Source organism: Nannobrachium achirus (assembly GCF_963921795.1).
Source record: "Nannobrachium achirus genome assembly, chromosome: 20".
Lineage (NCBI taxonomy): Eukaryota > Metazoa > Chordata > Actinopteri > Myctophiformes > Myctophidae > Nannobrachium > Nannobrachium achirus.
Window position 1 is genome coordinate 43,363,817 of NC_137827.1, and position 24,456 is coordinate 43,388,272.

At 40.7% G+C, this 24,456-nt stretch overlaps 1 long non-coding RNA gene across 1 annotated transcript; it reads left to right on the plus strand.

Annotated features, from left to right (window-relative positions):
* The first annotated feature begins 14,002 nt into the window (after positions 1–14,002).
* On the plus strand, positions 14,003–15,822 carry LOC308305428. Its single transcript, XR_013963116.1, has 4 exons — positions 14,003–14,062; positions 14,253–14,330; positions 15,073–15,149; positions 15,683–15,822. It is a non-coding gene; the product is annotated as an uncharacterized lncRNA (long non-coding RNA).
* Positions 15,823–24,456: the final 8,634 nt, after the last annotated feature.

A 24,456-nucleotide genomic window follows, 5' to 3' on the forward strand; every position in this document is an offset into this window, starting at 1 on the left:
CGCCCCCTCGCCTCACAACAACAGATAACCACGCCTAGTCGCCTACATTTTAGATTTCTTTTCATAATCTGAACTCTGATGAAAATGAACATAGAGGCGGGGCTTCAGGCTCCTTTAAGATTATCCTTTCTAATACTATTGCTTGTCATTTCAAATTTCATCCTGGCATTGTGTAGTGTGTATAAATTCGTCACCAAGCGTTGTATCCAAAAAGAAATGGTCCTATACCCGTCTCTTGCATGTCTACTTTTTTAGCGGCGGAAGTAATCCAATCGATTTGTTTGAACGATACTTTAAACTTTAGTGAAATGTTACGGAAGCAGTCGCGTGACTCACCATTAATCTGTGTTGCAGCCACCAAGCGGTTGGAGCGAGAAATGGCCACAGGCTGACAAAAATTATTATTATCATTATTTTGTAGTTTATAGGGCATCCGAGTCGGCGACCTTCGGGGTCGCCACAACGGCACAATCAAGTTGGGCTCCCATCGACTTTCTATACAGGAGGAAAATGCCCAGAAGAAAGTCTGCTTTAAGTAGGATGTGAGGGATCTAACTAGAGGTTTGTCAGGATTCTGAATCCATTGCAAGCATTTGTTCTGTCTTGGCCACAGAGCCGTCTGGCAGAAATGCGAGGCCCAGAGCGAAGTCCGAAATCCCATAGCATGAAGGGACAGTCAGCCGTTTTACTGGTTGTTGCTGCCGGTTGTCAGGGAGATATCACAGCCAGTCGGTTGACAGGCTCTGTCTCGCGTCCAGCAGTTTGCGGTGTTTGTGTGACAATTTAATATGAAAACAAAACTAAATCAATTGACCAAAACCCAGATCCCCTCCACCACTACACCCCATACCATGATTATTTAGGCGGATTCATCATGTAAGCAAACCTAGATTTTAGGTCTGTGATGGAAAGTGATTTGTTAAAAAAATGATTCTGTAAAAAAAAAAAAAAAAAAAAAAAAAGCCTAGCACGAGGCCCTCCAGGTGCGAGGCCCTGTGCGACCGCACCGTTCGCTCTACCCTAGAATCGGCCCTGCTTGGCCATATGCTCCATTTGGGCATTGCCAAATATGTGCTTAATGTTGATGACATCAGGGATATCCATGATTGCCAGAACAGGCTGTCTTGGTCGTCCTTAACAGTAATTTTTTACTTGGATATGCTAGTGGTCCAGAGCTCAAAAACTATTGAGAACCACTGATCTATTCCTTTCCCATGGTTTCCCTTTTGAGTTTAATATGGATGGTTTTGAGAACAGCATGTTAAATGATTCATTGCAACACAGCAGACACACATGATTTAATGAATGGGCACATCTCCTAATAATGGTGACACAATCCAGTTTGGTTTCCTTTGAAATTCAAACTGCCTTTTCTGTGGAAGTTCTTGGAGTCTGACTTCTCAGTAACTGACAACGTTGATATGTTTTCTAGATCAGTGGTTTTCAACCAGTGGTCCAGGGACCACCAGTGGTCCTTGAGGGGGTTCCCGCAGCCAAATGATGGAGTTGGTAACAAAATGGATCCTTAAAGATCTAACTCTTGAGAGCGTACAATTACGGGTCCATTTGGTTTCATTTTACTGCTCAAGAGCAACATATGCATTACTTAATTAAATAATTGTTATTTTGATCAACATTTGCCTGTTATCTCAATACCAACAACACAGCATGACATTGTTGTTGTTGACAATCATATCCAACAACCACAAAATATTCTAACTTTTGGCAAAATCTCATTTTATCTTATATTTATCTTTTATTCAGACATTGATACCAGCTACATTTCATTGTATCTTATATGTATCTTTTTTTCAGAAAATGATAACAGCTAAATTTCATTTTATTTTATCAGAGAGAAAAAACTAGTTTGAATGCATTGGCTGCCAATGGTTGGTGTTGCAACACTAGTTTCAACATCAAAAGCAAAATAGAGTTGCAATTTGCGGTTAGAGAGGTCCAACCCTCTTCTCCTCCCACATACTGTACCTACAGTACAGGATGCAGGATGCTATAAAAACACAGGAGCATCTCTGCTTTTCTCATCAGCATCTGAACTCAACCAGATAACTTCACTATCCAAGATCAACCAGATCACTTCACTTCACAGCACAGATCAACAACCAGACATCACTGGTAAGGCTGGAACTCAAAGACTCATTTTTAGCTAATCTGACAAACCGCTGGACTAATAATAAGTACATTTCTCGTGCATGTGGGAACTATATTTGATTATTTGACCTGTTTCTACCTATGCATTTCCCCCCCTTTCCTGAAAACTACAAACAAAAATAATAATAAAATAATAATTTTATGTACTTTACAAATGCAGGGAATTGATTAAGAAGCCTTATTTTCACATACATTTTCTCTATTTTTGCAGAAACAATGAGCAATACGGGTGGATTCGGTAAGTAAAGTTCTACTCACCCTCAAGATGATTGTATGTGATATGGTATAGAAATTGTAATTGATAATGCACAATTATTCTCACTCAACCATCTAATTCTCTATCTCCTTTATCCCTAACACCAACACTGTTACCTCCATATCTTGATCCAGACATAAAAACCGGCGGTGGCAGTGTCGGTGGTGCCAATATCATTGGTGGCAGTGTCAGTGGTAATTACATTTTTCTCAAAGGATTTTTGTTTTTACATTGTGGATTATCTAGTGTTTTCAGTAACAATCCTAGTTTACAGAAGTTCTCAAAACGATTTTAAGTAAAAAAACAAAACATAAAATAACCTCTATGGCAGGGGTATTCAACTAAATTGTCCAGGGGGCCACATTGACAGAAACAGAATACTTTTCAATTAGAATACTTTTCATGTTAATGTGCTTAATTTCTGTTCAACAAGTTGACAACTGTAAACATGCTTTCTTGGTAAAACCTAGTGCTAACTGCATCACACTAGTGATGGCCAACTATGTCGACCTTATTGACAGTGCACACACAATTGCCTTCTTTGATGCTTTAACGATGCTCAACGAGGATCAGGCTTTCGCAGACACACACACTCCACTCTGCTGCAGTGCTCTGACTGGAGTCACTTCACTTGAATACGATGGAATATGATTAGGGATTACTGTGATTATGGTAAAATGAAGCTCACGTTTCATATGGCGCAAACCATACCTATAACGTTCATTAGCCTCCACAAAAAAAAAAAACGATTTTGGATTTTTTTCTTCTTTTTTTTTATCTTTTTTTTTTTCAAAATCTTTTTTTTTTTTTTAATTGCTCCAGGGGCCACAAGGAAGGTCCCCGCGGGCCGCATTTGGCCCGCGGGCCGCCAGTTGAATACCCATGCTCTATGGTATTATATCTTTTAGAAAAACAAAGTGAGTAACTATATTTTGGTCATTTTAAACAGGTAATGTCGGTGGTGGAAGTGTCACTCATGGCTCTGTCTGTGGTGGCACTACTGGCGGCGTAAGCATCACAAACGAAAGTAAGTAGAAGAATCACCTCTGACCTCTCTGCCATGTCGTCAGCTCAATTATGCACTGGGGTTAATTACCACCAAATAGCATGGAGCCAAGTGGACCCTGTGTCTCTAACTCTGAGAGAGTACACATGGAACCAAATGGACCCTTACAGGTCTGTAACTCTGAGAGAGTACAAATGGAACCAAATTGACCCCTGTGTCTGTAATTCTGAGAGTGTACAAATGGAACCAAAATGGACTCTTAAGATATGTTTTTGTCAAACACTGCTGATTTGTAGATTAGGGTTCCAGAGATTTAAAAGAAAGAAGAAAAAAAAAACATATTAAAAATGTGGGTCCGTAACTAAATGCACATCAAGCTGGATATCCTTGAAATTACAAGGTTTAGAAAATCCCTGCATTAAAATCACTGCATTATGGCCCAAAATAAATATCTGTTTGAGCGATATATATCGGCCATTATTTGACGTTTAGACACCGGTATTTTTGCTGTGCCAGATGCCAAAATGGCTCCAAGGTAGCTGTGCCGAGATTTTGTATGTTTTTCTTTACTATGCAATGAAAAAAAAAAGATTTTTTTTTTATAATTTCCCCCCCCACAGACACAGTTGTTGTGATTCAGTGGCAAAAATAATTTTGGCAATCGGACAAATGGTTCCAGAGATAGAGCTGTTTGAATGAAAAAAAGTGTCCATCCACTAGAATGGACACACATGAACACACATTTTCTCAATCAGCTAAACGAGGGAGCGAACACACAAACAGAGAAAAGCATCTCTCTGATCTCAGGTCATTTTGACATCTTTAGAAAAAAAAATTTAATGTAAAAAACACAAAAACCGTCATAAGCCGTCATTGGCACACAGGGCTATTGGAAAAAAAACGTCATAAGCAGTCATTGGCACAGAATGAGTTAATTATGAAGTAGATTTCTCCAGAGTTCGAACTTGTGCATGTGTGCATGCGTGCATGTGTGCATGTTACTGTATAACTCAATTCAATTAATGATATCTAATGCAACTTTTAAATGCTCAGATATATTTGCTCACACATTTTATATTTTTCCTTTCTCGCTCTTAATATTTCACAATCTTCTTTATCTTCTTACCCACTATGATGTCCTTTCCCACTATCTCCTCTCACTCATTTTAGAAGGCAACAAGGACCCCTGTTGCAAGGTGAAGCCGCCGAAGCATTGCTAGCGGAACTAAACAAATGGAAGTTTCTATGTAAGTTCAACGGAGCGACTGAGCAAACTGTCCTTCATTACATCCATAACCTCATTGGTCCTGCTCCAATCAGACCAGCTAAGCTGATTGGACAGAGTCCCTTTAAAAGGACTCCTCCTTCTTCCTTGATATGAAAATGTTGTTTCATGAATATTGTGAAAAAAAAAAAAAGATTTATGAAATTATTGCGATAATCGAAATATCCCCAACGTCTTTTATCCTGGGGCGGAACATTTGCCAAAATATTGCAGATCTAAAAGCTAAAAACTTTTCGCAACGTTACACGTTGTGAGCTTGTAGATCGGCTATTTTTTGACAAAGAGATTTGGTAGAGTGAAAACAAGATTGTATCAAGTACAGTACGTTCTTAACAGGTCGGTTTTACCAATTATAGAGGCTTTAAGTGGTAGCAAATATGCAGCTCGGCAAATGAACTGAGAATTGATTTCAGGGCATGACGGATAATTTCATGATAAATTGAAATCTCCACGGTACGATTATTGTGAAATAATAACGATCCATGCTCTCTGTCCAGGTCAGCCACCATGCACTTCCCCAACACCGCCCAAGCAGCAGCACCACCAGGTTGGCCCTGTCTATCTACGGGGGGCTCCTGAAGAGCTCCTGCCTTCAGCAGGCAGGATCGGATCTGATTCTTCTCCTGGGAAGGGGCCCGCTGTGCCAAAGTGTTCAAATGTATTCTTAATTAAATACTACTGCATTCATGTCTTCATCTGCTTAATCATTAAAAATCATTTAATTCATGTGGTGTGTCGATGTCTCTTTTAAGTTGAACGCAATGTCACTCACTCTGCGGCCGAGTCTCAACCGTCAATAAATGAAATGCTGTCCTATTCTGTCAAGGTACTCAACTTTAGACTTTAGATAATGTTGATTGAAATCTAAAGCACTACCTTTATCTCTTATCATTAAGATCATACAATGCATTATTTATTTTCCAATAAGCTATGCTTTATCAAGTCAGTTCATGTTGTGTTTTACTTTAGAACAGAGAGTGACGTCCTGTCCATGTTGGTCTCTGTTTACACCATCATCTTTGTGACAGGTGAACAGGAGACATAATAAAAGTGGTGAGCTGTGAGGAACTAAGTTTAAGTTTGTGTTTATTAAATAATCTCCATTTGAGAGACATGAATGAGCATATAGCCTTCCTGGACTCATGAACAAAGCAAATACAATACACACGTACAACATAAAATACTAATTAAATTAAAAATGAATACCAAAAGACAAATCAACATTTTGAATCAAATCCAACAGTCCAGTAAAATTAAACAAATACACATGACGTAACGGTTACTTGAAGTTGAAATCGGGTAGCGTTACACACTACAGGATAATCGCACACTACACGATTCTATCCAGATTGAGTCGGCGCGAACACAGCAATAATAAATAATATAATGAATACAAAATGTCACAGGGGCCGCCCTTCTGAGAGCTAAGCCTTGCAATGCACGCACGCACGCACACACACACACACACACACACACACACACACACACACACACACACACACACACACACACACACACACACACACACACACACACACACACACACACACACACACACACACACACAGCCTCCCCCCCCTCAGTTCACATGGGTGTGATTTTTTTTCTGGCTTTGTGGCACTTTTGGACTGTGATATTACATCAATACAGTGTTGATTGTATTCATATGTATGTGACTGAGTCAATCTTTTATATTGTAATATTATTCTGTGTATACTATGTGTATAGTCTACATTTGGATGGTGAATAATTGTTGATAGTTGGACATGTGTAGTGTATCTCTGGTCTTTTGCCGCCATCTATTGGAAATGTCATAACATTGTCCCAGTCCAGTGATTTCTTCATCAGTGCCACACAAGGGTCCACAGCTCCACACGCATCTCTATTACTTCACCTGTTGCTTGCATATTGATTTTATTGTAGGATATTGATTATTTTCTATTTCTGTGCTATTTCTTATTATTATTTTTATTTTTATTTTTTTTACAAAATATCACAGTAGGCCTACATAAATACACACAGGGTTGCCAACACTCCTGAATTCGGCAGGACGACTCCTGCCATGCTCCTGAATTGTCAATTCTCCTGAATTTCTCCTGGATTTGCTATCAAACTCCAAAAAAATCACCAGAACACAGGAAATCTACTATGTTCAAAATGTCTTGGGGGAAGACCCCCAGACCCCCCTCTTAGGGAGTGTGGGAAGTACATGCAATCATACAGAGATATTCACTTACAGTATAGTGAATATTAGTGCAGATGGGTCCTACATTGCTGCAGTTAAATTAATTTCTGTACAAATCAGAATAAAGTTCAAAAGTTCTCTTCCCCTAGGGGAACATGTGACTGTGCTGAAAGTTGGGGTACCTGAAACCATATACAGGAAAAATAGAAATAATTTTAATTCTGACCTCATAGTAGCTTATGGTGGGTCAAACTAGGGGTTCTTCATGATTCTGAATTCATTATAAGCACGTTCTACCACTCTTTGATGGAAAACACTCTTCCCATTCATCACAAAACCTATTTTTTTTGTGCGTGTGTGAAAATATATATTTTTGTAAAATGCCACAGGAGTACCTCTGGAACGTTTTAACAGTAAGATGGGGCAGCTCATGATGTGCTGTGCTTGTTTGTAGGGCAGGGGTTTTCAACTGACTGTGAACCTGGGACGGTAACATGCATCCCAATGCATTATATCAGTTAATAACCATGTATGATAATAGTTATAAGAACTAAACCAGTAAGACTCCCTAATCGGGAGATAAGCGACCGTAGGTGGCTTATCTCCACAAATAGGGCAAAAATTTGTTTTTCCAAAATCTTCCTGATCCATGTTGATGACATGAGTGTAGACATGCTGTGTAGTGATATTCGTGATTTTAGGGCAAAAACTGTAGGAGCAGTGTCCAAAAATGTGTTTTAAAAATCGGCCTGAAGGTGGCGCTAGAATAGGGCCATGTGAGAAATGAGGGGTGGGGTGTCCGCGTTGCCTTGGCGGACGAATAGGTACCGGCCCCGGCTCTCCTGGACGCTCCTAGCCCGAGTTACGGCATTTTATGTGCGCTGCAGTGGCAGGGGGTCCTCCACTGGGGGCGCCACCACTTTTGCATCCGTTCTGGAGCACCAGGAGTCGGTGGTCCCCGGGAATTCCCCGTGAGCAGCCCCGTTGGGGTGGTCATTTGGTAATTTTTGCACATTTGGTCATTTTTTACATCTGGGGGTCCCCCTGGGGCTCCGGGGGTCCTTGGAGGTTGTAGTTTGGCAGGCAAGGAGTGTGTGTGTAAAATCTGGCATGGATCGGGTCAACGGGTGCGGAGATATAAGCAGGGAAAAAGTGTGACGTGTGACGTGTGAGCACATTTGGTCATTTTTTACATCTGGGGGTCCCCCAGGGACCTGGGGGTCCCTGGGGCTCCGGGGGTCCTTGGAGGTTGTAGTTTGGCAGTCAAGGAGTGTGTGTGCAAAATTTGGCATGGATGGGGGCAACGGTTGTGGAGATATGAGCAGGGCAAAAGTGTGACGGACTCACTGACTCACTCACTCACTCACTCACTCACTCACTCACAGACAGCCGGTGGAGGTTTTGGTAGTAAATGCGACCTACGGTCGCAAATACACACAACTCTTTATAAGACCAATTTCTCAACCAATTGCTCACAGATGACTGAAATATTATACTAGTGAGCAGAGCATTTTCTGAGTTTTTTTTTATTTTTTGAATTTCTTAATCCAACCTGATGTACTGTTTTGTAACTTATATGAGTGAGCAGACACACCTTATTAAATGGGCACTACTAATAATGATAACTGAGGCAATCTGGTATCACTTCTCCTTCTTGAGATTCTAACGGCTTTAAGTTCTTGACCTCCTACTTCCCACTCCCAGTAAAAACTGCTGTCAGCTACTTGTTTCTCAACTTGTGGTCCATGGCACACTAGTGGACCATGACATGATTAACAGGTGGTCCATGTCTGTCTCTTCGTGGCTATAGTGGAGTCTCATGTCTCATGTCATTTTTTCAAGGCCCACACAGTGCTGTGTCCCTGCTGCAGTGTTCATTTTGTCAGCACATTTTGATTTAGTCTTTTGAATAACACACCATTTAGTCTCCATCCATCCATCAATCCATCTTCAACCGCTTATCCGGAATCGGGTCGCGGGGGTAACAGTTCCAACTGAGACTTCCAGATTTCCTTATCCTGCGCAACTTCCTCCACTCCCTCTGGGAGTATACCGAGGCGTTCCCAGGCCAGTCTGGGGATATAATCCTTCCATCTGGTCTTAGGTCTGCCATGCACGGGGTCTCCTCCCAGTGGGACGTGCATCGAGGACCTTCCTAGGAAGGCGCTCGGGGGGCATCCGTACTAGATGCCCGAACCACCTAAGCTAGTCTTAGTAGACAACATATTTTAGTCTTAGTCTTTTGGGATTAGCCTTAGTCTTTTAGTCTTAGTATTTTATTTAACTCTGAATAAATCGTCTTCTAATGCATGTTACTCGATCAAAATGAAAAAGATTACGAAAAATACAGTGCAATTCTGAGTTCTCAAAAATAATAAACTAAACACTATCTTGACTGTAATGCCATTGCACCTAAATACAGCAAATACAATACTTATGTTAACGTTCAAGTAACTCTCAAAATAAGTAAAACCGCTAGGGTTAGGCTACAATGCCTAGTGTGTGCCACTGCCAGGTACAAAGTCTCTGCTCTGCAAATAACATTGTAACAGTATCAATCACATCTGACACTGTCTGCTATATTCTGTACAAAATCAACAAGATTTGAAAAGATGTGTTTGGATTTATTTCCATTGCACGTTGCATACCAGTGTTCATTTTTACAGCAATTAGTCTTAGACTTAGATTTAGTCTTTGTCTTAGGGCTCTATTTTGATTGTCTTAAGTACCATCCCGGTACAAACCCCAAAAATCTATCCAAAAATCTATAGTTATAAGAACTAAAATACACATAACCCTTTATAAGATAAAGATATAAGATTTTTTTTTAGTGTGTGTGTAAAGTTGGCAATTGGCATGGATGGGGCAACGGTGCCGGAGATAAGAGTAGGGCCAAAATTATGCTAGTGAGCAGAGCATTTCTGAGTGTTTTTTTTTCCTTTTTTTTATTATAATTTCTTAATCCAGCCTGATATACTGTTTTGTAACTTATGTATTTGAGTGAGCAGACACACCTTATTACATGGGCACATTTCATAATAATGATATTGCAATCTGGTCACCTCCCCTTCTTGAGATTCTAACAGCTTTTCTGTGGAAGTTCTTGATTCCCAGTAACAACTGCTGTCACCAGTCATTGAGTGACCTGTTTCTCAACTTGTGGTCCATGGAACACTAGTGGAACATGACATGATTAACGGGTGGTCCATGTCTGTCTTTTCTTGGCTATAGTGGAGTCTCATATCTCATGTCATGTTGGACGCGGGGTGCAGCCGAAGGGTTCTCGTAGCGCAGCGCCGTGTTCCCCACTACTGTCCCTTGCATTGGATGTTTATTTTGCGCCGCTGCGCTGTATGGAATCACCTCTACCGTCCAACACACATCTCCCTTCTCCCAGTCCCAAGTAAAGCCTGACTTATACTTCGTAGTACGACGAGTTGCATGCCGAAAGTGAATGATCTACAAGCTGCGACGTGTTGTGTGCTTGCAGATCGTCTATTTTCCAGACGCAGAAACTTTGCTAGGGACAAGGCTAAATTGCAGAGCAATATTATTTCTTAACCTACACATGGTCTGGTCTTAATAAATGTCCTCACCTTGTTGAGTCACTTGTAATGATATGGTTCAATTTGCCCATAGGCTTGTGGATTCAGTTTCTGGGTAGAAAATAAATATTTGGCGCCACTCATTACATTTGCTCACTGCATTCCATTAGTTCGGCATTGTTAAGTGTGCCTTCAGCGCTCTATCTATGTACCAAAAATACTCAAGGTGAATAATACAGACGGAGGAAAATCAAACAATCAAAGAACTTCACACAGGAGGCATCAGCTTCAGGCTGGAACTCAGTTGACACACAACTGGCTGGCTTTATTTTGACACAAAATATACACCTTCAGGTTAACAAGCATTTCCGGCCAACTTCACAATAAGAGTTCCTCATTTCCGTCCAACTTCATAGTAAGGGTTTTGTACACCCGAGTCCATAATAAATAAATTAGAGGCTGCTGTGTCAGCCTGTCGACTTCCGCGACGCGTTGTGAGCTTGTAGATCGGCTCTGTTCTGTGCATGTGAACGTTGTGTGTGCGCGCACTGTCACCGCACACACACACACACACAAACACACACACACACACAAACACACACACACACACACACACACACACACACACACACACACACACACACACACACACACACACACAGAATATAGCTGTCCCCGCGGAGCGGTAAACAGCTAGCCCACAGAGCACGGGTGGAGAAAGTTAAAATCATGGATATACGGCTCTTAGAGGGCTTGTTAGTAAAAGATTTGCTCATTTTTACCGGTAAATATAGGGAAATATGCGGAATCTTTATAATTTTTCCACCTGCAGTGCCTAGTTTTAATTATGGTTTCCGAAATGCCAACAGCAAGTGCGGACAGCTCAGTCTGTGTGGCTACTTTCAGAATATAATGATATGCACGCATGACTCCGTCCCCTCGCCTCACAACAACAGATAACCACGCCTAGTCGCCTACATTTTAGATTTCTTTTCATTATCTAAATTCTGATAAAATGAACATAGAGGAGATCTCTTTATCCTTTCTAATTCTATTGCTTGTCATTTTAAATTTCATCCTGGCACTGTGTACTAGTGTGTAGTGTGTATAAATTGATCTTCTTTTTTTGTGCGCCCGCGCAGGCATTTCCAACATATAGCCTCTCCAAACGTTTAGCTCACCCGCCTCCTATGGTGACTAACATACTGACAGACCGGTGGAGCTTTTCATAGTAACTTGCAATCTGACGGTCACAACAACAAAAGGTAACATTTAGCTTTTACTGTAAGCTCTGGGAATTCAGCTTGACAACTCATCCAGAACTTCACAAGGCACTGCTTTACTATTGAGTCTGTGTTGTTGACTGTTTGTTTTAAGGGTAGCTCCTTTCGGAACCTCTCACTCCGCTGCTAGGCAGCTACGAGATGAGGTTCCTGCTCATAACATGCCCAAAGGTATCCAAAAATAAATGGTCCTATACCCGTCTCTTGCATGTCTACTTTTTTAGCGGCGGAGGTAATCCAATCGATTTGTTGAAACAATACTTTAAACATGCTCATTTTGTCAGCCAGCTCCATGTTTTTCCAGTGAAATGTTGCGGAAGCAGTCGCGTGACTCACCATTAATCTGTGTTGCAGCCACCAAGCGGTTGGAGCGATAAATGGCCAAAGGCTGACAAAAAACACATTATTATTATTATTATTATTATTTTTGGTTTAGTTAGGTCGTCCGAGTCTGCGACCTTCAGGGTCGCCACAACGGCCAAATCAAGTTGGGCTCTCTCAAGTTGCTTTAAGTAGGATGTGAGGGATCTAACTAGAGGTTTGTCATGATTCTAAATCCATTGCAAAGTATTTGTTCTGTCTTGGCCACAGAGCCGTCTGGCAGAAATGCGAGGCCCTGAGCGAAAAAAATAAAAAAAGCCTAGCGCGAGGCCCTCCAGGTGCGAGGCCCTGTGTGACCGCACCGTTCGCTCTACCCTAGAATCGGCCCTGCTTTGCCATATGCTTCATATGGGCATTGCCAAATATAAGCTTAATGTTGATGACATCAGGGATCTTCATGATTGCCAGAACAGGCTGTCTTGGTCGTCCTTAACAGTAATTTTTAACTTAGATATGCTAGTGGTCCAGAGCTCAAAAACTATTGAGAACCACTGATCTATTCCTTTCCCATGGTTTCCCTTTTGAGTTTAATATGGATGGTTAAGAGAACAGCATGTTAAATGATTCATTGCAACACAGCAGACACGCATGATTTAATGAATGGGCACATCTCCTAATAATGGTGACACAATCCAGTTTGGTTTCCTTTGAAATTCAAACTGCCTTTTCTGTGGAAGTTCTTGACATCTGACTTCTCAGTAACTGACAACGTTGATATGTTTTCTATAGATCAGTGGTTTTCAACCAGTGGTCCAGGGACCACCAGTGGTCCTTGAGGGGGTTCCAGCAGCCAAATGATGGAGTTGGTAACCAAACGGATCCTTGCGTTTATCTTTAACTCTTGAGAGCGTAAAATTACGGATCCATTTGGTTTCATTGAGAGTGTAAAATTACGGGTCCATTTGGTTTCATTTTACTGCTCAATAGTTACAATATTGTTAAACATATGCATTACTTAATTAAAGAATTGTTATTTTGATCAACATTTGCCTGTTATCTCAATACCAACAACAACACAGCATGAAATTGTTGTTGTTGAAAATCATAGTTTGAGAGGCAAAATCTCATTTTATCTTATATGTATCTTTTATTCAGACATTGATACCAGCTACATTTCATTGTATCTTATATGTATCTTTTATTCAGAAATTGATAACAGCAAAATTTCATTTTATTTTATCAGAGAGAAAAAAAAAAGTTTGAATGCATTGGCTGCCAATGGTTGGTGTTGCAACACTAGTTTCATCATCAAAAGCAAAATAGAGTTGCAATTTGCGGTTAGAGAGGTCCAACCCTCTTCTCCTCCCACATACTGTACCTACAGAACAGGATGCAGGATGCTATAAAAACACAGGAGCATCTCTGCTTTTCTCATCAGCATCTGAACTCAACCAGATCATTTCACTATCCAAGATCAACCAGATCACTTCACTTCACAGCACAGATCAACAACCAGACATCACTGGTAAGGCTGGAACTCAAAGACTCATTTTTAGCTAATCTGGCAAACCGCTGGACTAATAATAAGTACATTTCTCGTGCATGTGGGAACTATATTTGATTATTTGACCTGTGTCTACCTCTGCATTTTCCCCCCTTTCCTGAAAACTACAAACAAAAAGAATAATAAAATAATAATTTTATGCACTTTACAAATGCAGGGAATTGATTAAGAAGCCTTATTTTCTCATACATTTTCTGTATTTTTGCAGAAACAATGAGCAATCAAGGTGGATTCAGTAAGTAAAGTTCTACTCACCCTCAAGATGATTGTATGTGATATGGTATAGAAATTGTAATTGATAATGCACAATTATTCTCACTCAACCATCTAATTCTCTATCTCCTTCATCCCTAACACCAACACTGTTACCTCCATATCTTTCATCCAGAAATAGACAACTGCGGTGGCAGTGTCGGTGGTGCCAATATCATTGGTGGCAGTGTCAGTGGTAATTACATTTTTCTCAAAGGATTTTTGTTTTTACATTGTGGATTATCTAGTGTTTTCAGTAACAATCCTAGTTTACAGAAGTTCTCAAAACGATTTTAAGTAGAAAAACAAAACATAAAATAACCTCTATGGTATTATATCTTTTAGAAAAACAAAGTGAGTAACTATATTTTGGTCATTTTAAACAGGTAATGTCGGTGGTGGAAGTGTCACTCATGGCTCTGTCTGTGGTGGCACTACTGGCGGCGTAAGCATCACAAACGAAAGTAAGTAGAAGAATCACCTCTGACCTCTCTGCCATGTCGTCAGCTCAATTATGCACTGGGGTTAATTACCACCAAATAGCATGGAGCCAAGTGGACCGTGTGTCTCTAACTCTGAGAGAGTACACATGGAACCAAATGGACCCTTACAGGTCTGTAACTCTGAGAGAGTACAAATGGAACCAAATTGACCCCTGTGTCTGTAACTCTGAGAGTGTACAAATGGAACCAAAATGGACTCTTAAGATATGTTTTTGTCAAACACTGCTGATTTGTAGATTAGGGTTCCAGAGATTTAAAAGAAAGAAGAAAAAAAAAACATATAAAAACATATAAAAAACAAATGTGGGTCCGTAGCTAAATGCACATCAAGCTGGATATCCTTGAAATTACAAGGTTTAGAAAATCCCTGCATTAAAATCACTGCATTATGGCCCAAAATAAATATCTGTTTGAGCGATATATATCGGCCATTATTTGATGTTTAGACACCGGTATTTTTGCTATTAATTATGAAGTAGATTTCTCCAGAGTTCGAACTTGTGCATGTGTGCGTGCGTGCATGTGTGCATGTTACTGTATAACTCAATTCAATTAATGATATCTAATGCAACTTTTAAATGCTCAGATATATTTGCTCACACATTTTATATTTTTCCTTTCTCGCTCTTAATATTTCACAATCTTCTTTATCTTCTTACCCACTATGATGTCCTTTCCCACTATCTCCTCTCACTCATTTTAGAAGGCAACAAGGACCCCTGTTGCAAGGTGAAGCCGCCGAAGCATTGCTAGCGGAACTAAACAAATGGAAGTTTCTATGTAAGTTCAACGGAGCGACTGAGCAAACTGTCCTTCATTACATCCATAACCTCATTGGTCCTGCTCCAATCAGACCAGCTAAGCTGATTGGACAGAGTCCCTTTAAAAGGACTCCTCCTTCTTCCTTGATATGAAAATGTTGTTTCATGAATATTGTGAAAAAAAAAAAGATTTATGAAATTATTACGATAATCGAAATATCCCCAACGTCTTTTATCCTGGGGCGGAACATTTGCCAAAATATTGCAGATCTAAAAGCTCAAAACTTTTCGCAACGTTACACGTTGTGAGCTTGTAGATCGGCTATTTTTTGACAAAGAGATTTGGTAGAGTGAAAACAAGATTGTATCAAGTACAGTACGTTCTTAACAGGTCGGTTTTACCAATTATAGAGGCTTTAAGTGGTAGCAAATATGCAGCTCGGCAAATGAACTGAGAATTGATTTCAGGGCATGACGGATAATTTCATGATAAATTGAAATCTCCACGGTACGATTATTGTGAAATAATAACGATCCATGCTCTCTGTCCAGGTCAGCCACCATGCACTTCCCCAACACCGCCCAAGCAGCAGCACCACCAGGTTGGCCCTGTCTATCTACGGGGGGCTCCTGAAGAGCTCCTGCCTTCAGCAGGCAGGATCTGATCTGATTCTTCTCCTGGGAAGGGGCCCGCTGTGCCAAAGTGTTCAAATGTATTCTTAATTAAATACTACTGCATTCATGTCTTCATCTGTTTAATCATTAAAAATCATTTAATTCATGTGGTGTGTCGATGTCTCTTTTAAGTTGAACGCAATGTCACTCACTCTGCGGCCGAGTCTCAACCGTCAATAAATGAAATGCTGTCCTATTCTGTCAAGGTACTCAACTTTAGACTTTAGATAATGTTGATTGAAATCTAAAGCACTACCTTTATCTCTTATCATTAATTAAGATCATACAATGCATTGTTTATTTTCCAATAAGCTATGCTTTATCAAGTCAGTTCATGTTGTGTTTTACTTTAGAACAGAGAGTGACGTCCTGTCCATGTTGGTCTCTGTTTACACCATCATCTTTGTGACAGGTGAACAGGAGACATAATAAAAGTGGTGAGCTGTGAGGAACTAAGTTTAAGTTTGTGTTTATTAAATAATCTCCATTTGAGAGACATGAATGAGCATATAGCCTTCCTGGACTCATGAACAAAGCAAATACAATACACACGTACAACATAAAATACTAATTAAATTAAAAATGAATACCAAAAGACAAATCAAAATTTTGAATCAAATCCAACAGTCCAGTAAAATTAAACAAATACACATGACGTAACGGTTACTTGAAGTTGAAATCGGGTAGCGTTACACACTACAGGATAATCGCACACTACACGATTCTATCCAGATTGAGTCGGCGCGAACACAGCAATAATAAATAATATAATGAATACAAAATGTCACAGGGGCTGCCCTTCTGAGAGCTAAGCCTTGCAATGCACGCACGCACGCACACACACACACACACACACACACACACACACACACACACACACACACACACACACACACACACACACACACACACACACACACACAGCCTCCCCCCCTCAGTTCACATGGGTGTGATTTGTTTTTCTGGCTTTGTGGCACTTTTGGACTGTGATATTACATCAATACAGTGTTGATTGTATTCATATGTATGTGACTGAGTCAATCTTTTATATTGTAATATTATTCTGTGTATACTATGTGTATAGTCTACATTTGGATGGTGAATAATTGTTGATAGTTGGACATGTGTAGTGTATCTCTGGTCTTTTGCCGCCATCTATTGGAAATGTCATAACATTGTCCCAGTCCAGTGATTTCTTCATCAGTGCCACACAAGGGTCCACACGCATCTCTATTACTTCACCTGTTGCTTGCATATTGATTTTATTGTAGGATATTGATTATTTTCTATTTCTGTGCTATTTCTTTTACTTATTATTATTATTATTATTATTACCCTTATTATTTTTATTTTTATTTTTTTTACAAAATATCACAGTAGGCCTACATAAATACACACAGGGTTGCCAACACTCCTGAATTCGGCAGGACGACTCCTGCCATGCTCCTGAATTGTCAATTCTCCTGAATTTCTCCTGGATTTGCTATCAAACTCCAAAAAAATCACCAGAACACAGGAAATCTACTATGTTCAAAATGTCTTGGGGGAAGACCCCCAGACCCCCCTCTTAGGGAGTGTGGGAAGTACATGCAATCATACAGAGATATTCACTTACAGTATAGTGAATATTAGTGCAGATGGGCCCTACATTGCTGCAGTTAAATTAATTTCTGTACAAATCAGAATAAAGTTCAAAAGTTCTCTTCCCCTAGGGGAACATGTGACTGTGCTGAAAGTTGGGGTACCTGAAACCATATACAGGAAAAATAGAAATAATTTTAATTCTGACCTCATAGTAGCTTATGGTGGGTCAAACTAGGGGTTCTTCATGATTCTGAATTCATTATAAGCACGTTCTACCACTCTTTGATGGAAAACACTCTTCCCATTCATCACAAAACCTATTTTTTTTGTGCGTGTGTGAAAATATATATTTTTGTAAAATGCCACAGGAGTACCTCTGGAACGTTTTAACAGTAAGATGGGGCAGCTCATGATGTGCTGTGCTTGTTTGTAGGGCAGGGGTTTTCAACTGACTGTGAACCTGGGACGGTAACATGCATCCCAATGCATTATATCAGTTAATAACCATGTATGATAATAGTTATAAGAACTAAACCAGTAAGACTCCCTAATCGGGAGATAAGCGACCGTAGGTGGCTTATCTCCACAAATAGGGCAAAAATTTGTTTTTCCAAAATCTTCCTGATCCATGTTGATGACATGAGTGTAGACATGCTGTGTAGTGATATTCGTGATTTTAGGGCAAAAACTGTAGGAGCAGTGTCCAAAAATGTGTTTTAAAAATCGGCCTGAAGGTGGCGCTAGAATAGGGCCATGTGAGAAATGAGGGGTGGGGTGTCCGCGTTGCCTTGGCGGACGAATAGGTACCGGCCCCGGCTCTCCTGGACGCTCCTAGCCCGAGTTACGGCATTTTATGTGCGCTGCAGTGGCAGGGGGTCCTCCACTGGGGGCGCCACCACTTTTGCATCCGTTCTGGAGCACCAGGAGTCGGTGGTCCCCGGGAATTCCCCGTGAGCAGCCCCGTTGGGGTGGTCATTTGGTAATTTTTGCACATTTGGTCATTTTTTACATCTGGGGGTCCCCCTGGGGCTCCGGGGGTCCTTGGAGGTTGTAGTTTGGCAGGCAAGGAGTGTGTGTGTAAAATCTGGCATGGATCGGGTCAACGGGTGCGGAGATATAAGCAGGGAAAAAGTGTGACGTGTGACGTGTGAGCACATTTGGTCATTTTTTACATCTGGGGGTCCCCCAGGGACCTGGGGGTCCCTGGGGCTCCGGGGGTCCTTGGAGGTTGTAGTTTGGCAGTCAAGGAGTGTGTGTGCAAAATTTGGCATGGATGGGGGCAACGGTTGTGGAGATATGAGCAGGGCAAAAGTGTGACGGACTCACTGACTCACTCACTCACTCACTCACTCACTCACTCACAGACAGCCGGTGGAGGTTTTGGTAGTAAATGCGACCTACGGTCGCAAATACACACAACTCTTTATAAGACCAATTTCTCAACCAATTGCTCACAGATGACTGAAATATTATACTAGTGAGCAGAGCATTTTCTGAGTTTTTTTTATTTTTTGAATTTCTTAATCCAACCTGATGTACTGTTTTGTAACTTATATGAGTGAGCAGACACACCTTATTAAATGGGCACTACTAATAATGATAACTGAGGCAATCTGGTATCACTTCTCCTTCTTGAGATTCTAACGGCTTTAAGTTCTTGACCTCCTACTTCCCACTCCCAGTAGAAACTGCTGTCAGCTACTTGTTTCTCAACTTGTGGTCCATGGCACACTAGTGGACCATGACATGATTAACAGGTGGTCCATGTCTGTCTCTTCGTGGCTATAGTGGAGTCTCATGTCTCATGTCATTTTTTCAAGGCCCACGCAGTGCTGTGTCCCTGCTGCAGTGTTCATTTTGTCAGCACATTTTGATTTAGTCTTTTGAATAACACACCATTTAGTCTCCATCCATCCATCAATCCATCTTCAACCGCTTATCCGGAATCGGGTCGCGGGGGTAACAGTTCCAACTGAGACTTCCAGATTTCCTTATCCTGCGCAACTTCCTCCACTCCCTCTGGGAGTATACCGAGGCGTTCCCAGGCCAGTCTGGGGATATAATCCTTCCATCTGGTCTTAGGTCTGCCATGCACGGGGTCTCCTCCCAGTGGGACGTGCATCGAGGACCTTCCTAGGAAGGCGCTCGGGGGGCATCCGTACTAGATGCCCGAACCACCTAAGCTAGTCTTAGTAGACAACATATTTTAGTCTTAGTCTTTTGGGATTAGCCTTAGTCTTTTAGTCTTAGTATTTTATTTAACTCTGAATAAATCGTCTTCTAATGCATGTTACTCGATCAAAATGAAAAAGATTACGAAAAATACAGTGCAATTCTGAGTTCTCAAAAATAATAAACTAAACACTATCTTGACTGTAATGCCATTGCACCTAAATACAGCAAATACAATACTTATGTTAACGTTCAAGTAACTCTCAAAATAAGTAAAACCGCTAGGGTTAGGCTACAATGCCTAGTGTGTGCCACTGCCAGGTACAAAGTCTCTGCTCTGCAAATAACATTGTAACAGTATCAATCACATCTGACACTGTCTGCTATATTCTGTACAAAATCAACAAGATTTGAAAAGATGTGTTTGGATTTATTTCCATTGCACGTTGCATACCAGTGTTCATTTTTACAGCAATTAGTCTTAGACTTAGATTTAGTCTTTGTCTTAGGGCTCTATTTTGATTGTCTTAAGTACCATCCCGGTACAAACCCCAAAAATCTATCCAAAAATCTATAGTTATAAGAACTAAAATACACATAACCCTTTATAAGATAAAGATATAAGATTTTTTTTTAGTGTGTGTGTAAAGTTGGCAATTGGCATGGATGGGGCAACGGTGCCGGAGATAAGAGTAGGGCCAAAATTATGCTAGTGAGCAGAGCATTTCTGAGTGTTTTTTTTTCCTTTTTTTTTTTTATAATTTCTTAATCCAGCCTGATATACTGTTTTGTAACTTATGTATTTGAGTGAGCAGACACACCTTATTACATGGGCACATTTCATAATAATGATATTGCAATCTGGTCACCTCCCCTTCTTGAGATTCTAACAGCTTTTCTGTGGAAGTTCTTGATTCCCAGTAACAACTGCTGTCACCAGTCATTGAGTGACCTGTTTCTCAACTTGTGGTCCATGGAACACTAGTGGAACATGACATGATTAACGGGTGGTCCATGTCTGTCTTTTCTTGGCTATAGTGGAGTCTCATATCTCATGTCATGTTGGACGCGGGGTGCAGCCGAAGGGTTCTCGTAGCGCAGCGCCGTGTTCCCCACTACTGTCCCTTGCATTGGATGTTTATTTTGCGCCGCTGCGCTGTATGGAATCACCTCTACCGTCCAACACACATCTCCCTTCTCCCAGTCCCAAGTAAAGCCTGACTTATACTTCGTAGTACGACGAGTTGCATGCCGAAAGTGAATGATCTACAAGCTGCGACATGTTGTGTGCTTGCAGATCGTCTATTTTCCAGACGCAGAAACTTTGCTAGGGACAAGGCTAAATTGCAGAGCAATATTATTTCTTAACCTACACATGGTCTGGTCTTAATAAATGTCCTCACCTTGTTGAGTCACTTGTAATGATATGGTTCAATTTGCCCATAGGCTTGTGGATTCAGTTTCTGGGTAGAAAATAAATATTTGGCGCCACTCATTACATTTGCTCACTGCATTCCATTAGTTCGGCATTGTTAAGTGTGCCTTCAGCGCTCTATCTATGTACCAAAAATACTCAAGGTGAATAATACAGACGGAGGAAAATCAAACAATCAAAGAACTTCACACAGGAGGCATCAGCTTCAGGCTGGAACTCAGTTGACACACAACTGGCTGGCTTTATTTTGACACAAAATATACACCTTCAGGTTAACAAGCATTTCCGGCCAACTTCACAATAAGAGTTCCTCATTTCCGTCCAACTTCATAGTAAGGGTTTTGTACACCCGAGTCCATAATAAATAAATTAGAGGCTGCTGTGTCAGCCTGTCGACTTCCGCGACGCGTTGTGAGCTTGTAGATCGGCTCTGTTCTGTGCATGTGAACGTTGTGTGTGCGCGCACTGTCACCGCACACACACACACACACACACACACACACAAACACAAACACACACACACACACACACACACACACACACACACACACACACACACACACACACAGAATATAGCTGTCCCCGCGGAGCGGTAAACAGCTAGCCCACAGAGCACGGGTGGAGAAAGTTAAAATCATGGATATACGGCTCTTAGAGGGCTTGTTAGTAAAAGATTTGCTCATTTTTACCGGTAAATATAGGGAAATATGCGGAATCTTTATAATTTTTCCACCTGCAGTGCCTAGTTTTAATTATGGTTTCCGAAATGCCAACAGCAAGTGCGGACAGCTCAGTCTGTGTGGCTACTTTCAGAATATAATGATATGCACGCATGACTCCGTCCCCTCGCCTCACAACAACAGATAACCACGCCTAGTCGCCTACATTTTAGATTTCTTTTCATTATCTAAATTCTGATAAAATGAACATAGAGGAGATCTCTTTATCCTTTCTAATTCTATTGCTTGTCATTTTAAATTTCATCCTGGCACTGTGTACTAGTGTGTAGTGTGTATAAATTGATCTTCTTTTTTTGTGCGCCCGCGCAGGCATTTCCAACATATAGCCTCTCCAAACGTTTAGCTCACCCGCCTCCTATGGTGACTAACATACTGACAGACCGGTGGAGCTTTTCATAGTAACTTGCAATCTGACGGTCACAACAACAAAAGGTAACATTTAGCTTTTACTGTAAGCTCTGGGAATTCAGCTTGACAACTCATCCAGAACTTCACAAGGCACTGCTTCACTATTGAGTCTGTGTTGTTGACTGTTTGTTTTAAGGGTAGCTCCTTTCGGAACCTCTCACTCCGCTGCTAGGCAGCTACGAGATGAGGTTCCTGCTCATAACATGCCCAAAGGTATCCAAAAATAAATGGTATACCCGTCTCTTGCATGTCTACTTTTTTAGCGGCGGAGGTAATCCAATCGATTTGTTGAAACAATACTTTAAACATGCTCATTTTGTCAGCCAGCTCCATGTTTTTCCAGTGAAATGTTGCGGAAGCAGTCGCGTGACTCACCATTAATCTGTGTTGCAGCCACCAAGCGGTTGGAGCGATAAATGGCCAAAGGCTGACAAAAAACACATTATTATTATTATTATTATTATTTTTGGTTTAGTTAGGTCGTCCGAGTCTGCGACCTTCAGGGTCGCCACAACGGCCAAATCAAGTTGGGCTCTCTCAAGTTGCTTTAAGTAGGATGTGAGGGATCTAACTAGAGGTTTGTCATGATTCTAAATCCATTGCAAAGTATTTGTTCTGTCTTGGCCACAGAGCCGTCTGGCAGAAATGCGAGGCCCTGAGCGAAAAAAATAAAAAAAGCCTAGCGCGAGGCCCTCCAGGTGCGAGGCCCTGTGTGACCGCACCGTTCGCTCTACCCTAGAATCGGCCCTGCTTTGCCATATGCTTCATATGGGCATTGCCAAATATAAGCTTAATGTTGATGACATCAGGGATCTTCATGATTGCCAGAACAGGCTGTCTTGGTCGTCCTTAACAGTAATTTTTAACTTAGATATGCTAGTGGTCCAGAGCTCAAAAACTATTGAGAACCACTGATCTATTCCTTTCCCATGGTTTCCCTTTTGAGTTTAATATGGATGGTTAAGAGAACAGCATGTTAAATGATTCATTGCAACACAGCAGACACGCATGATTTAATGAATGGGCACATCTCCTAATAATGGTGACACAATCCAGTTTGGTTTCCTTTGAAATTCAAACTGCCTTTTCTGTGGAAGTTCTTGACATCTGACTTCTCAGTAACTGACAACGTTGATATGTTTTCTATAGATCAGTGGTTTTCAACCAGTGGTCCAGGGACCACCAGTGGTCCTTGAGGGGGTTCCAGCAGCCAAATGATGGAGTTGGTAACCAAACGGATCCTTGCGTTTATCTTTAACTCTTGAGAGCGTAAAATTACGGATCCATTTGGTTTCATTGAGAGTGTAAAATTACGGGTCCATTTGGTTTCATTTTACTGCTCAATAGTTACAATATTGTTAAACATATGCATTACTTAATTAAAGAATTGTTATTTTGATCAACATTTGCCTGTTATCTCAATACCAACAACAACACAGCATGAAATTGTTGTTGTTGAAAATCATAGTTTGAGAGGCAAAATCTCATTTTATCTTATATGTATCTTTTATTCAGACATTGATACCAGCTACATTTCATTGTATCTTATATGTATCTTTTATTCAGAAATTGATAACAGCAAAATTTCATTTTATTTTATCAGAGAGAAAAAAAAAAGTTTGAATGCATTGGCTGCCAATGGTTGGTGTTGCAACACTAGTTTCATCATCAAAAGCAAAATAGAGTTGCAATTTGCGGTTAGAGAGGTCCAACCCTCTTCTCCTCCCACATACTGTACCTACAGAACAGGATGCAGGATGCTATAAAAACACAGGAGCATCTCTGCTTTTCTCATCAGCATCTGAACTCAACCAGATCATTTCACTATCCAAGATCAACCAGATCACTTCACTTCACAGCACAGATCAACAACCAGACATCACTGGTAAGGCTGGAACTCAAAGACTCATTTTTAGCTAATCTGGCAAACCGCTGGACTAATAATAAGTACATTTCTCGTGCATGTGGGAACTATATTTGATTATTTGACCTGTGTCTACCTCTGCATTTTCCCCCCTTTCCTGAAAACTACAAACAAAAAGAATAATAAAATAATAATTTTATGCACTTTACAAATGCAGGGAATTGATTAAGAAGCCTTATTTTCTCATACATTTTCTGTATTTTTGCAGAAACAATGAGCAATCAAGGTGGATTCAGTAAGTAAAGTTCTACTCACCCTCAAGATGATTGTATGTGATATGGTATAGAAATTGTAATTGATAATGCACAATTATTCTCACTCAACCATCTAATTCTCTATCTCCTTCATCCCTAACACCAACACTGTTACCTCCATATCTTTCATCCAG